We start from the raw sequence: 13,674 nt of genomic DNA on the forward strand, positions 1-13,674 counted from the left end.
ATATTTCAGAGAACTGTAAAAAAAGACTGAAACATGAATATGTTATGAGCCTGAGAGCCATAAATCAAGCAAAAGACAATGTAAGTGTCATAATGTTGAATTATTTCAGAGAACTCTGTATGTTTGATCAATGCTTTGAATCTACCATGAAAACGCATTTCCCTCTTCAAATGCTCCCCGCAGAGCGTGGTCTCGCAGTGAAAAATAAGAGAGAAAGAGCGACAAGAGAAAGTTGGCTGGCAAGTACTGGCTCCCCTGGCGTCTTTTCCAGAACACAGCCAAGATGGCCATATTGTGTCTCTAAACAAATCGAATGGTTGGCACTGTGACAAGTCTGCCTCTGTGGTGTTCAGATTTACAGAGTCAGCACGACTGTGCTCCTTCATTCCCAGGTCACCACATGCAGCAGCCAGCAGGGAGTCTTGGTCGTGTTTACTCTACTGCTGGATGGCAACTGTCATTAGTCTTTTGGCTGCAACGTAAAAAAAATAATAAAAAAAGAAGGATTGATTACTTTGTTCAAAGTTTATAAACTAAATGCATCTCCGCTTCTTTCCAATTCATTAAGCTATATTGTGACAAAAGGTTCCTGCTGGGTTGAGGCTGAGCTGTTTCTATATAATCGCATTTGTCCCCAAGCTTGAAGGTTTCACCGAACTCTTTCTGTGTCTGCACAGAAGACTTACAAACACTTTTCAGTGTGTAGTTTTGTTGCTTGCATTCACCAAATTCATTCATAAAATGAAAAAAATATTCTGCTAGAAAAAAAAAGCATGAATGGTTTGGTTGATAAAATGTCAGAAAACTCAAACAAATCACAAGATTTGTCCGGCCAGCATAGAGAGCCACAACACTGAATTAAAGCTCATATTAATTGCTTTACATTTTATAAAATGCTTACATTTTACAGTCTGCAGCTATTTAACAGTAAATTGTACTGAATCAAAGAAAAGAATAATTGATTCTAAAAGTAGTATTTTACATTTACTCATCAGTTAAACTACAAATCCTTTCACAGGTTTGGTTAGATTTAGACTACAGAAGGACTGGACTGAAAGAGCAACAATCTGAAACAATAAACCACTCTGAAAAAATCATATGTATATGGACCTTTGAGGACCTCTTATATATTGCCATTTTTTCCCGCAGAGGATAGTTTCATAATCATGAACAACTTGTTAGGTAATGACCAGGGTCACAGCTGAGATAAACTAAAAATCTTTAGTCTCCTGTGGCAAACAGCCCGTGCATCCACCCTTACTCTCTCCCCTGCAGACTTCATAGCTCTGTGAGTCACCACCAATAAAGTGACTGATGCTAAAAATGACTGGTGCTGTCATTTGTCTTGGGATGTCTCTATACAGCTTCTATAGATGGACCATAGAGGTTGTATCTTATTGCTGTACTGATTTATATTAGATTGCTTATAATTGTTCATATTATTTTATGAGCGCAGCTTTCATATACGCTGTGAACCCAAAACATGAGAAAATACTTGTCAAAGTCATCCAGTACAAGACCATAAACTTCCAGCTTATGTGAGCACAGAGCTGAATCAGCAGCTCTCTGACACTGCGTGAACAAAAACGAAGCATTAAACTTTTATTTGGTATTTATTACAGAACTGTTATGTTGGGGGTTCTGCTTTTGTGGTCACTCAGTGTATATTCTATAGTGAATAAATACAATTTGCCCACTTTCATAAGGAGACCATATAAAGAAGCTCATGCTGTCAGAGACAATTACTGCTATATATTCCCATATAAAGCTGTTATCTCTAAAGAGTCCAGAAACCTTTTTGTCTATGAAACAGAAATGGCTTCTCTCTCTGGGGCAGTGAATGTCTATTTTTTACGACAGCTCTGCAAAAGAAATGTCTCTGCAACACACACCTACACAAACAACATACACACACACCACACATTCCTATACACACACACACGGCAAGGATTTGACAACCTTAGACGCATACATCCATTACCGACTTCCCAACAACAGCCCTTTACAGGCAAATAAAGGGTATTTGTGTAAAAGCTGTAAAAACCTGTCACACCTCCAGTTATGTGTGTCAAGCTCTGAGCAAAAAGAAAGAAAGAAACATGTCCAGCGGGAGATAAAAGAATCGATAAAGGAAAGAGAGATAGTGAAGAGAGAGAGAGAGATTAGCCACATATGTGCTGTGTACTGACTGGGATGCAAGCAGGCTAATTGCTCGGAGACCAACATGAGGCACTGGGATGAGAGGATGAGGAGCGTCAGCCTGTTGGATCGATTGTGCTGGTGATATGTGAGTGTGTGTGTGTGTGTGTGTGTGTGTGTGTGTGTGTGTGTGTGTGTGTGTGTGTGTGTGTGTGTGTGTGTGTGTGTGTGTGGGAGAATAATGATCAGTTACTAAGCACATGTACACAAATATGGAAACAGTATTCTGATCATTCACTTGCTTTAGTTACATCAAAGTAAAATTACCACAATGTATTTACATTTAATTTAATGCAGCCACTGCTGGTTGTTTGTCTGTCTATCTCAGCCAGGGCACACTTAAAATATATATATTTTTAATTTTCCTGTTTAAATAAAGAATAAAGGGGTTTTTTTAAACTCTCTATTGAAATATCTGAAAAAATATATATTTTTCTGTTGTCTATTAATTATATTAACTATAAATTTAGCCAGTGCAGAGCTACCTTGAGCTTGCATTATTCCTAATGGTCAGCAGGGGGCAAGTGTTCTGGTTTCAGCTCCCTTACCTGACTAGTGATGTGTCGGTCACGAACGGAATGGCTCTTAGAGCCGGATCTTTGACGTGAACGACGCGAACCGGCTCCTTATCGCGAGCCATGGGGTTTTTTTTCTTTCTCTCACCCTCTCTCTCTCGCACTTGTGCTTTACGCTGGGCAGGGGGCGGTAGTTACACTCAGTAGCACAGGAACAGAGCAGGAGGGAGAGACAGAGAAAGAGCCAGGGACAGCAACGTCACATTAGAAAGGTATAGTAATCATCCACAACTAGTATTTTCAGTTGCAGATGATAAAGGATTCAGAAAGTTTATTCATGCAGGCCCATATGACAGAGAATATGCATGTTCTTTTTGTTTTCACATTATAATTTATATTTAATTGTGTTGTGGTTTGCAGTGTTTTGTGTTGTTTCACTTTAAATTTGTAAAAGGAAAAAGCTGAAAATTTAAATAGTTAAAAGTTGAATTGTGAATAGTTGATTTTTGTATTATTTGATTTATTTATTACATTTTATGTGTTGAGCTTTTGTTACCTAGTGGCTACATAAGCCATCAAGTACCAACGACCTGATTTGGTGTGTGGTAATAACAGGTAAATGAACTTTTTTTTTTTTTTAAGGATTTGACTATATATGAATGCTTGTGTATAAATACACAAACAATACACATGTGCTTTCATGCTTTCAATTGTGTAATTTAAGTGATCTAGGTAGCTCTGTTTTGGAAGTTCAGTTCATGCTAGAAATGTGTTTTGGAGTTTGTATGTGCTTTTTGGAGTTTGTACGTGTTTGGTCTCTAGGCACCGCATATATTTATATATAAACATATATAAATAAAACCACTTTTTTTTTTACATTACTAATTCCTTTTGTGCATAATTTTATATTATTGATAATAATAAATTAATTAAAGCAACAAAACAACCTGAAGAGCCGGTTCGGAGTCGAAGGAGCCGGCTCTTTTTAGTGAGCCAAACCGAAAGAGCCGGTTCTCTAAAAAGAGCTGGAAATCCCATCACTATACCTGACCCCGGTAAACGCTTTTCTCAGGATTTCAGTTTCGAACGCTACTTTCAAGACTTATTTACAGCATTATGTTAATTTTGTAAACTATACGGCCTCATATAGAGTGGAAAATGATAAAGAATCACTTGCACATGAACTTTGGGAGTTCTTTCATTTTGCTGGTAACATACAGCCTGCTCTGAGAGATTGCTCTTCATCATAGAGGGCCCACAGCTAGAGACATGTGGTTCGCTTGTACATGGGAATTCCGGCTCTTTTTAGAGAACCGACTCACTAAAAAGAGCCAGCTCTTTCGGCTCCCAACCGGCTCTTCAGGTTGTTTTGTTGCTTTAGTTAATTTATTATCAACAACAATATAAAATTATGCACAAAATGAATTACTAATTAAAAAAACAAACGTGGTTTTATTTATATATGTTTATTAATAAATATAATAAACTTTTATTTATTCAATACACATAAAATGTAATAAATAAATTATAAACAGAAAATCCAACTATTTACATTTAAATTTTTAAATATTTAAATTTTCAGCTTTTTCCTTTTAAACAAATTTAAAGTGAAACAACAGAAAACACTGCAAACCACAGCACAATAAAATATGTGCAAAAAATATGCAAAACAAAAAGAAGATGCACTTTCTCTGTCATATAGGCCTGGGATGATTTTTTGGGAGAGTGTTTTCCTCCTTGGAATTGCATACATAAGATTCACTGCATGAATAAACTTTCTGAATCCTTTATCATCTGCTACTGAAAATAGTTGTGGATGATTACTATACCTTTCTAAAGTGATGATGTTGTCTCTTGATGTTGTCCCTGGGTCTCTTTCTCTGCTACCTCGAGTGTAACTACCGCCCCTTCCCCTCTGCTCAGCGCAAGCACAAGGCTCATGTGCAGAGTGAAGCAGAAAAAATGTGCGGCTCGCATCGTTCACTTCAAAGAGTCGTCTCTAAGAGCCATTTCGTTCATGACCAACACATCACTATTGTACACCCACTGCAACTGGATGTATGTACTTTGATTTCATCCGACGCAGTGTGTGCTCATGAGTTCATAATAATCCAAGAGATTTTTGGCTACACCCGTAAGCTAAGAAAATGGTGAAAGAATAATGGAAATTCCGAAAAAGTTGACATGTGGGAGTCCAGGCGGATCAGTCAAGGCCCAGTGTTTCTGACATCCAAATATTTGCATTGATGAAATCTTTCTGTTGTCACACAAAGGTCCTTACAGAGTTCACTTGTACATTTTCAATCAGACTAGCTTGCTTTTTAAAGGCTTATGGTGGACTCTTGTTGTTTATGTTTAACTGTATTGACATGTTGTAATAGTATTTTAATTTCATAACAGTGACAAGCAAGGGTGTATCTGGGCTAAATGCTACCATCGCCTTATTGTCATAAAAGCAGGTCAGACACATAATGCTGCGCCTTACGACTTTGCTTGTGCATACCTGGTTACGATGACAATGAATTGCCAAAGAGGTTTTTAAGCTTTTAATTAGGAACTGATGCCACGGACCAAAAGTAAAATTATAAAATAGAAATTGAGGGAAAAAACTCTTGAAAAAATTGAACTTACCAAGTGAAAAAGACCAGAAGGGCTGGTGCTTGAGCACCACCTGGGGTCCATCTGAAGATTTTCATTGGGAGTGACCAGAAGAGAAAGGACTAGAATTAGTATATCACAGGGACACAGAGAGGCAAGGCTGAGATGGATTGGGCATGTGCAGAGGAGGGATAGTGCATATACTGGATGCAGGATGTTGAAGACGGAGCTGCCAGGCAGAAGAAAAACAGGAAGGCCACAAAGAAGATTCATGGATGTAGTGAAGAAGGACTTGCAGAGGATGCTATGGCAAACCCTGAAAGGACCAACAAAAAGAAGAAAAATGTTTTAAAAAATCTATTTTTTTAACCCTAAAGTCTCAAGTATTTAAAATGAAAGTTTAATACAGTAACTGGTAACATGGTGATGTGACTGTTTTGCTTGTAAAGAGTGGACCGTGCAAAACTACAGATTGAACGTAATTGCAGGTAAAGGTCAGGCACGTAGAAATGTATTTAAAAACATATAAAAGAATATAAGTAAAATGAACATATAAAAAGTAAAAGTACTCTTAATGGCCCTTTTTTCAGATGGTTTCACTTATGTGCACAATTTGTGGGAATGCATTTTATGTAAAACCTCAGTTTTTACAGTAACCCGTGAGAAGCTGAAAGTGGAATAAAAAAATATTTATTTTCCTTCAAATGTAGTGGAGCAAAAGTACAAGAATGCAAATGGCCTCTGATCACACATTGGCACACAAATGGTGACAGAATTGCTATGCAAGACGCCGACCTTCCCAGTGGGAGGATCTCGGGGTTCAATTTCTTGCTCAAGGACACTTTGACAGGAGGAGGTGTTGTCTCCTCAAGTACTCCAACCCTGTGATTAATAGACAACCTCCAGAGCCGAGGTTTCCCCACAAAGTAACAAGTTTGGTTGGATTATATTGGACGGCTTTACCTCCTTCACCTGTGACAAGTGACCGGCACCACCTCTGTCAGATGACAATGGAGATTTAAAAGTCATGTGATGAAGATGACTCTTGAATATTTGTCAAAGACAAGTAAAATGTGAGCTGTCAGTGTCATTTGTTAACCACCAAGCAGTAGGCCTAGACAAAAAAGCATCATTTACACTGCCACCATGAGCAATGAGAATTGGCTATAAAATATTCCACTTGTCATCCTCATCCACTTAACTCCATTTCACACATGGATCAGTTCTATCAGTGGCAGCTCGTCCTCATTTAAAACCATTAATGACTTTCCTGCAGAGAATTTAGCAGGATGGATGAGATTACTTTGTCATTTTTGCACGTGTGTATGCGTGTTGGTGTCCTATTCATTTGCTCACATATCTATTTGAAGTAAGTGTTTAATTATTGTGGTGTTTGAGCCCCTGCTACAATGTGCTCTGTCAACATTTGTATTGAAATGAATGATGAAAGATTTAGCACATTAAAAAAAATCACATTAATATTGGCTTTTCCTTTTGTATCCGTTTAGGAAGACCCTGATTGTTATTCATCATCACTTACCTCCATCTCATGCTTAGCTCAGTAGTGGCAATAGTAAAGAGGATGGGGAGATTGGGAGTTTGGGGGGAAGTGGGGCGGTTGGGGTAATGACAGCACACAAGCTACAGCTGGGCAAACATAGGAGGTGCATTGTGTAAGCTATCTAGTGTGTCACTGCCTCTTAGTGGTGGCTACGAAAGCTGCATGACTGATTCATCTTTATTAAAAGCTCATCCCCTTCCTAGTTTCTGCGACTACGTGTGCTTCTGTTAATTAAAAGACCATCAAAAGGGTCCTTTGGATTCCTAATAGAAAAAAATAGAGCATATGCTTGAGCTCTGGTCCTGTAACCATCAAACTCCCAAAAATAATACATATGTTGTTTATATGTACACCACAGCATTTGTAATGCCTGTCTCTCTCTATATATATACATAACAATACTCTTAAACAGGGGTGTCAAAGTCATTTTAGTTCATGGACCTCGTAAATACATTAAAAGCTTGGGCGCGGCTCCTTGGCTAAACAGTCTTACTGCATCGTGATTTCTCAGGCAATTGAAAACGTCTTTGTCAATAAGAAGGCTATAAAGCTCACAATGACTTAAACCTCTGGTTATTAACAGCTCAGGCCACCATTCTCATGGCTTGATCCACGGATAACACCTTGAAAAATGATGCTTTCTAATATAAGAGGATGGGAAGATCAAAATTTAGGCCTTAGTTCTCTGCAGTTTCACACGTTGGCAAGCGGTCCAACAGACCAGTTCTATCACATGGACTATTGATTGATTGATTGATTGATTGATTGATTGATTGATTGATTGATTGATTGATTGATTGATTGATTGATCGATCGATTGATTGATTGATTGATTGATCATACTTTATTCATCCCGAGGGAAATCGGGTTAAGGCTGCCAGCCGTGCCAGCGCCATCTTACCCTTCCAACCATACATACATTACACAAACATCACATGGGGAAGACAGGTCAGAGAGGTATAACAATGGAAAATACACAACATGAGGAAAGACGAGGAGAAAAAAGATCTCCCCCCAGACTGAGCTCCAACAGGGAGATCAGTTTGAGAACAGAAAAAAAACACCTCAGCGCATACAAAAAGCACATGACTATCAATACACCATAGAAACACAAGACAAGCAACAGGGGCGGGTCCGGTCCTGCAGCATATCTGCGCTGGTCCAGTCGACCGCCATCTTCCCCGGGAGGGGACAAGCATCAAAGGCATTTGGAAAGGGAGGGGGGATGGGTATATATCAGTGTTGCACTCTCCTGCTCTAAATAAACAACATAAGAATAAATTCAAACTTAAGTAATGCAATAATCCTTGCAGGAAAATCCAGAAGGAAAAGTTAGAAAGTTAGAATGAGTCTAGAAGAAACCAAAATGTGCATGTGTATGATTTTGAATTTCATTATAATTTAATATATTGGAAATACAAACAGACATATAATTATAAAGGAAAATGGATAACACTGTAACAAAAACAAACTGGAACAGGAACCGTTGCCTGCGACTCATGCATGTAAAGAAAGTTGCGTTAATCCTATCAAATTATCAAACCAATAATCCATCAAAATATGGAGTGTGCTCCCTGTTTCTGTACTGCAGTCCTCTAGGATACGTCTATAGTTTGATTTATAGAGGCCCTGGGCTGTATGCGGCACATGTTCCTCATCATCAGTGTCACATCTCACATTAAAGAGATCAAGCAAGCGAGAAAGCGTTATTTATTTTTATAGCGCTTTTCACAGACAGGAGTCACAAAAATGCTTTACATCAGGCAGGAGTTTGCTGAGTGATGGAAGGAGAGATTCGGCTTTAAAGTCTTTGATGCATGTTTTCTTGCCATCATCAGCTGCTAAAGAGAACAGATGCTTTAAAGCAGCCCCATTATCCACGTGAGCTTAGATTGAAGACAGAACAATAAAGTGACCAAAACTTTTTTTGCATGGTGAATGCTAATTATGTATTCACTTCCTAGAACGGGGGGGGGGGGGGGGGGGGGGGGGGGGTCTTAGACCTAAGGCGCCGGCCTCCCGTTACATTTCAAAAGACTCAAATTTTCAATTAATTTGCAGTGACCATCACAAAAGTATAATAAGCTTTTCAAATGCTACCAGCACCATCTCCTATTTTGATGAGTCTCTATTTGATTATCCCTTTCAAGATCATTCATTTTAGCAGGAGATGTAGCACCTTACTTTGATCCATGTCCTCAGGCACAAGAAACCTTGTAAAACCCAAAATTGTTTGGGCGGATCATAAAATAGGATGAAGGGATTCTCCTGTCACCGCGGGGAGTTTTCTTGGGTTTATGTAACACTGATGTGTTAGGAGAGAAATATCACTCTCTCTGTTTCAGCCCACTTCAGCCGGGATAAATTTTACCTTTCGGATAGAATGGAAAATGTACAGTACAAAAAAAAATTTAATTAGCAATACGCTTAATCTGAGGTTATTTAAATTCATTTAATTCAACTGAAACCTCTTATCCAGAGACATCCAAATGAGACGTGTGAAGTGGCCATCCATAGCACACCCTGTCATATTTCTAGCTGTTTTATGTTCCATGTTCTAAAAGTTTGGCCATCTTGGCTTTGTTCCATCATCGTAAAATTAATCATGTCCTGGTTTAAAGCCAATACTTTCTTTGTACTACTCATGCAGTTCATTTGATAACTGGTTCCTGGAAAATTGATATTTAAATCGATGGATTCAGTAAGAACTGTGCAGTGGATTAGAAACGATAGCTACAGATGTTGATCCGACAGATATTGATAATCAAATGTAATTATGGCAACGTGGCCAGTCAAAGAGAAAGTATATACATGTGTACAGTACAGCAGCACGTTCAGCAATATCACCTTACATCTGTACATTTCTATACGTCTCTGTGTAACACTCACACTTGACAGTTAAAGGGATGTGGGGGAGTGTCTGTTCCTGGGGGCATGTGAGATGACATTTGAGGCAACATTCCTGTGGCTGAAAATGGGTTTAATTTATCTTGTCAAAAGTATCAATAAAACCAATATATAACATTGTTCTGAGTTTCGTTATCACTGTCAGTATTAGCAGAGCTAACTCGCCACATGGTAAGAAACACTACAGGCACTGCTACTGAACGCAGGCATGCATGGAGCAATCATATCCTCAGTTTCATTACATTTTTTCATTGGGTATTTGTTTAGAATACCTTATCTGTAACATACACATATGTTACATACATGTTCAGTGAAGTAACTGAGACTCGATAGTAAAAAGAAGAGCTACGTCTACGTGTCGTAATGGTGACATTGGAAGAACCTTCAGCTTTCAGGCCCTTCTCCCAGAACCAGCTCCCAGTATGGATTTGGGGATGAGACATCCTCTCTGCTTTTTAAAACCTTCGTTTTTGGTAAAGCTTATAGTTGGGACTGGATCAGGCGACCCTGTATTCACTCTTAGTTGCTGCAGTAGGCCTAGATGGCTTGAGCCCTCCCATGATGCCCTGACTGTTTCTTCTTCACTCACCTCTTTCACCATGTGTTCATACACCACTCTGCATTTAATCACTAGTTATTTTTAATCCCTGGCTAGCTACCACAGTATGTTTTTTTATCCTCTACCCCTCTCCTCACCCCCAGATGGCTGCCCCTTCCTGAGCCTGCTGCTGCCCTAGGTTTCTTCCTGTTAAAAGAGAAGTTTTCCTTCCCACTGTTGCCAAGTGCTTGTTCAAAGGAAGTTGTTTGATCGTCAGGGGTTTTTTCTGTGTTATTGTAAGGTCTTTACTTTACAATATAAAGCCCGCTGAGGCAACTGCTATTGTGATTTGGCGCTGTATTAATAAAACTGAATAGAATTCAAAAGGAAATAATGTAACCTTTTAAAATACTGACATGTAGCAGGTTATTATTTTTGATCATTGTTTCGATACAAAGTAATAAAACTCACATCTTTGCCTCTCCTTTGTTTGTCTCTCAGCTCTCAGTTCCTCAGGGTGTATCTTTTCTTTTCCCATAAGTGTGAAAGGTATATTTCTGTACATTCTTTTTTTATATCCTTTTTGGATCAGGTATACCCGTACCTGGCATACCTGTTAAGCAAGAGCTGGAAGTCGTTTGTCCTCCTGGATCCATATTTTCCATCGTTTCACAATTCATCAATAATATTGTCATCTTGTATTCCGTGTATACTATCAATAAATTCTGTTCGTGTGACCTCTGCTGCATGTCTGAAGGATCCATCCTCTTTCCCCATTTTCTTCCAAAGATTCCTTCCGATTCTTTCCTACTGGAACTCTCCTGGGAATCCTTTGGGTTTCCATGATTTTTTCCTCAACCGAATTGGGGGTCAGATTATAGACCGTGTCATTTGCTGTACAGATTGTCGAGCTCTAGGGGGTAACAGTAGGAGGTGTGATTCCTGATGTCGGTGTACTGACTAACAAGCTGCTTGTGCTGCATTTTTTTAATGTCTTTGATAGTGCAAACCCAAACACACTTAAGTTTTTAGATTGCTAGACTCTTGATTTATATAGTTCAACCCTATAGATATCAGATAAAAACACAATTTTCATAAAAATGACAAAATAATGACATGTCTGTACGTGTCATGAGGGGGGGGTTTGGAGTGCATGATCCTGTTCAGTATATCTGAGTTTACTCAAGCTACACTTTAACAGATGAAAACATCAGGGGGTTCACTGCCTTTTAAAAGACATACACTGCCCCCCAGTGGCTAAAGGTTTTTTATGACTTTACTTACTTCAAATAGCTCCAAAAACTGTTACCACCTTTAGAGGGCCCCCTTGTCAAAGGTATTGTAGCAGATTTCCCCTCCGTTTTCTCTGCCATACAGAAAGATCAAAATACTTCATATTCTAAAGTATGAGACAAACAAATTGTGTGATTGGGCTTGTTGTACTCAGCGAAGAAAGGATGAGATTTAGTGATGTGACAATATAAGAAAGAGCGTAAATGCCATTGTGTGCATTCACAAGCAGCAGGAGCAGATGGCATTTCAGAACCAATCACCATTTCAGATTCTATTGCCCAATCAGTTTTACATTTATATGTAAAGTAGCTTTCTGTTCCAGCAGACCAACAGATGGCTTGAAATGTAAGCTCAGGGACACTTATGTAAAGACTTTATGACTTCTGGTTTCCCATTCCAAACCAAAAACAGGTTTTAAAAATAGCAAATGGAGGCAATGGGCAGACATTACGACACGTAATGTGATTTTATCTCATGACAGTGGAGAAGACGTAGTGTTTAATGGCTTGAAATATTGGGTGCTCCACTCGAGAATGTAGTTTTATTTATTATTTTTGTTGTTTATTGCCACTTTTGATTTACTCCATATCTCAAATAGACAGGGGTACTCAGGAGAGTTAGAAGTATAAATAACATAAAAGGGCTCCTGGGCTGGATTTAATGCAATAGTCTCAAGGGAACTACATATGAATAGTTCATATGTATTTAAGTCCACAGGTAGTTATTAACTGGCTTTTGGGGGTGGTGTTTTAATATAATATGTATGTAATTTAAACTTTTTTACAGTGTATATATAAGTGTATGTGTGTGTGTGTGTGTCACACATGGTGACATGATGAAGAGAGCATTCAGAAACTATTTTTGTTTTATTTGTTTTTTTTAATATATTTCTATTTATTAGGTAGTTTATTATCTAACAGCAGAACGGTGCAGTTTAATAATACATCTTAATTTTCTTAATGTAATGTAATGTAAAATCTATGCAGTACACAAAGTAAACAATGTGTAAAGTGCATTCACTGAATCAGAATTTCAGTGGCTCAGTGTAATTCCAGTAACTGGATCAAGTAAGTTACAATGCATAAATATAGGCTTACTTTTATTAAATTCCACCACAGTATGCTGTTGATTTGCACTGTTGCCTCATGTTGGGTAAATTGGCCATAGATTTCCATTTGTCAGCAGCCTGCAGTTGGTAGTTTATCCACCTTGGACAGACAGCTGACCTGTCCAGAGTGAACACTGCCTCACACCCTATGGTAGTTTAGATGGATGGATGATATTGTGAAATACCTTCAAATTTTTAACACAACTGGGCAACCGTTTCATGAGTTGCAGAACAAACAAATGGTGAAGGTACAGTTAAACTGGATACAGATTAACAAAAATATTTATGTTACCAGTGCTTTAACAGCTGTAATTGAGTGTAAAGCATGCACTTGATATATTGAAGCTGACATAACACAGAGAACTAAAAAATCTTGATATTTCAAATAAATTTGTCTAATTTTAATCTTGTCTACTGACCTAAAATAAATAAGCCAATGGACTAGGTTGTTTTTTTCTTTATGTAAACCCTATACCATCTTAACAAATGATGAAGTATCACCACAGTAAGTGCCTTCATTAAGGCACCTTTTTATATGCCTTTGCTCAGATATGTTTCTGCAGATAAAGGGAAGTCAACAAAGAGAAAACTGCTTCTTTCCTGCTTATTTTTTTCTTTTCTTCTTACCACATATTGAGATGTTCCAGTAGATTAAAAACTGATCAGTGGAAGACAAGTGAAGGAAAATAACTGCATACAAAGAGGAGCGATTTTGTTTGATGAACAATAAGTTTGAAAAAAGTAAAGAAAAAGAAGCCACTCATTTAATGGCCCTTTTCTTTGGTTTAATAAAACAATAAAACAGACATTCACATTGAATACAAATCAAGTCTACAAAGAAACAGCACTTCCTTTGCTAAAAAAAAAAGTTTTCCAGTTTCACTAAAAACCTGCTACATATACGTTTCTGTTGTGTGCTACATTCAGATTAGTCCTCTAACAAGCGTAATTTCTT

Source organism: Aulonocara sp. 'chitande type north' Nkhata Bay, linkage group LG20, assembly GCF_057382095.1.
Source record: "Aulonocara sp. 'chitande type north' Nkhata Bay isolate Kocher_YH1m ecotype deep benthic linkage group LG20, A_spYH_male_GT1.1, whole genome shotgun sequence".
NCBI lineage: Eukaryota > Metazoa > Chordata > Actinopteri > Cichliformes > Cichlidae > Aulonocara > Aulonocara sp. 'chitande type north' Nkhata Bay.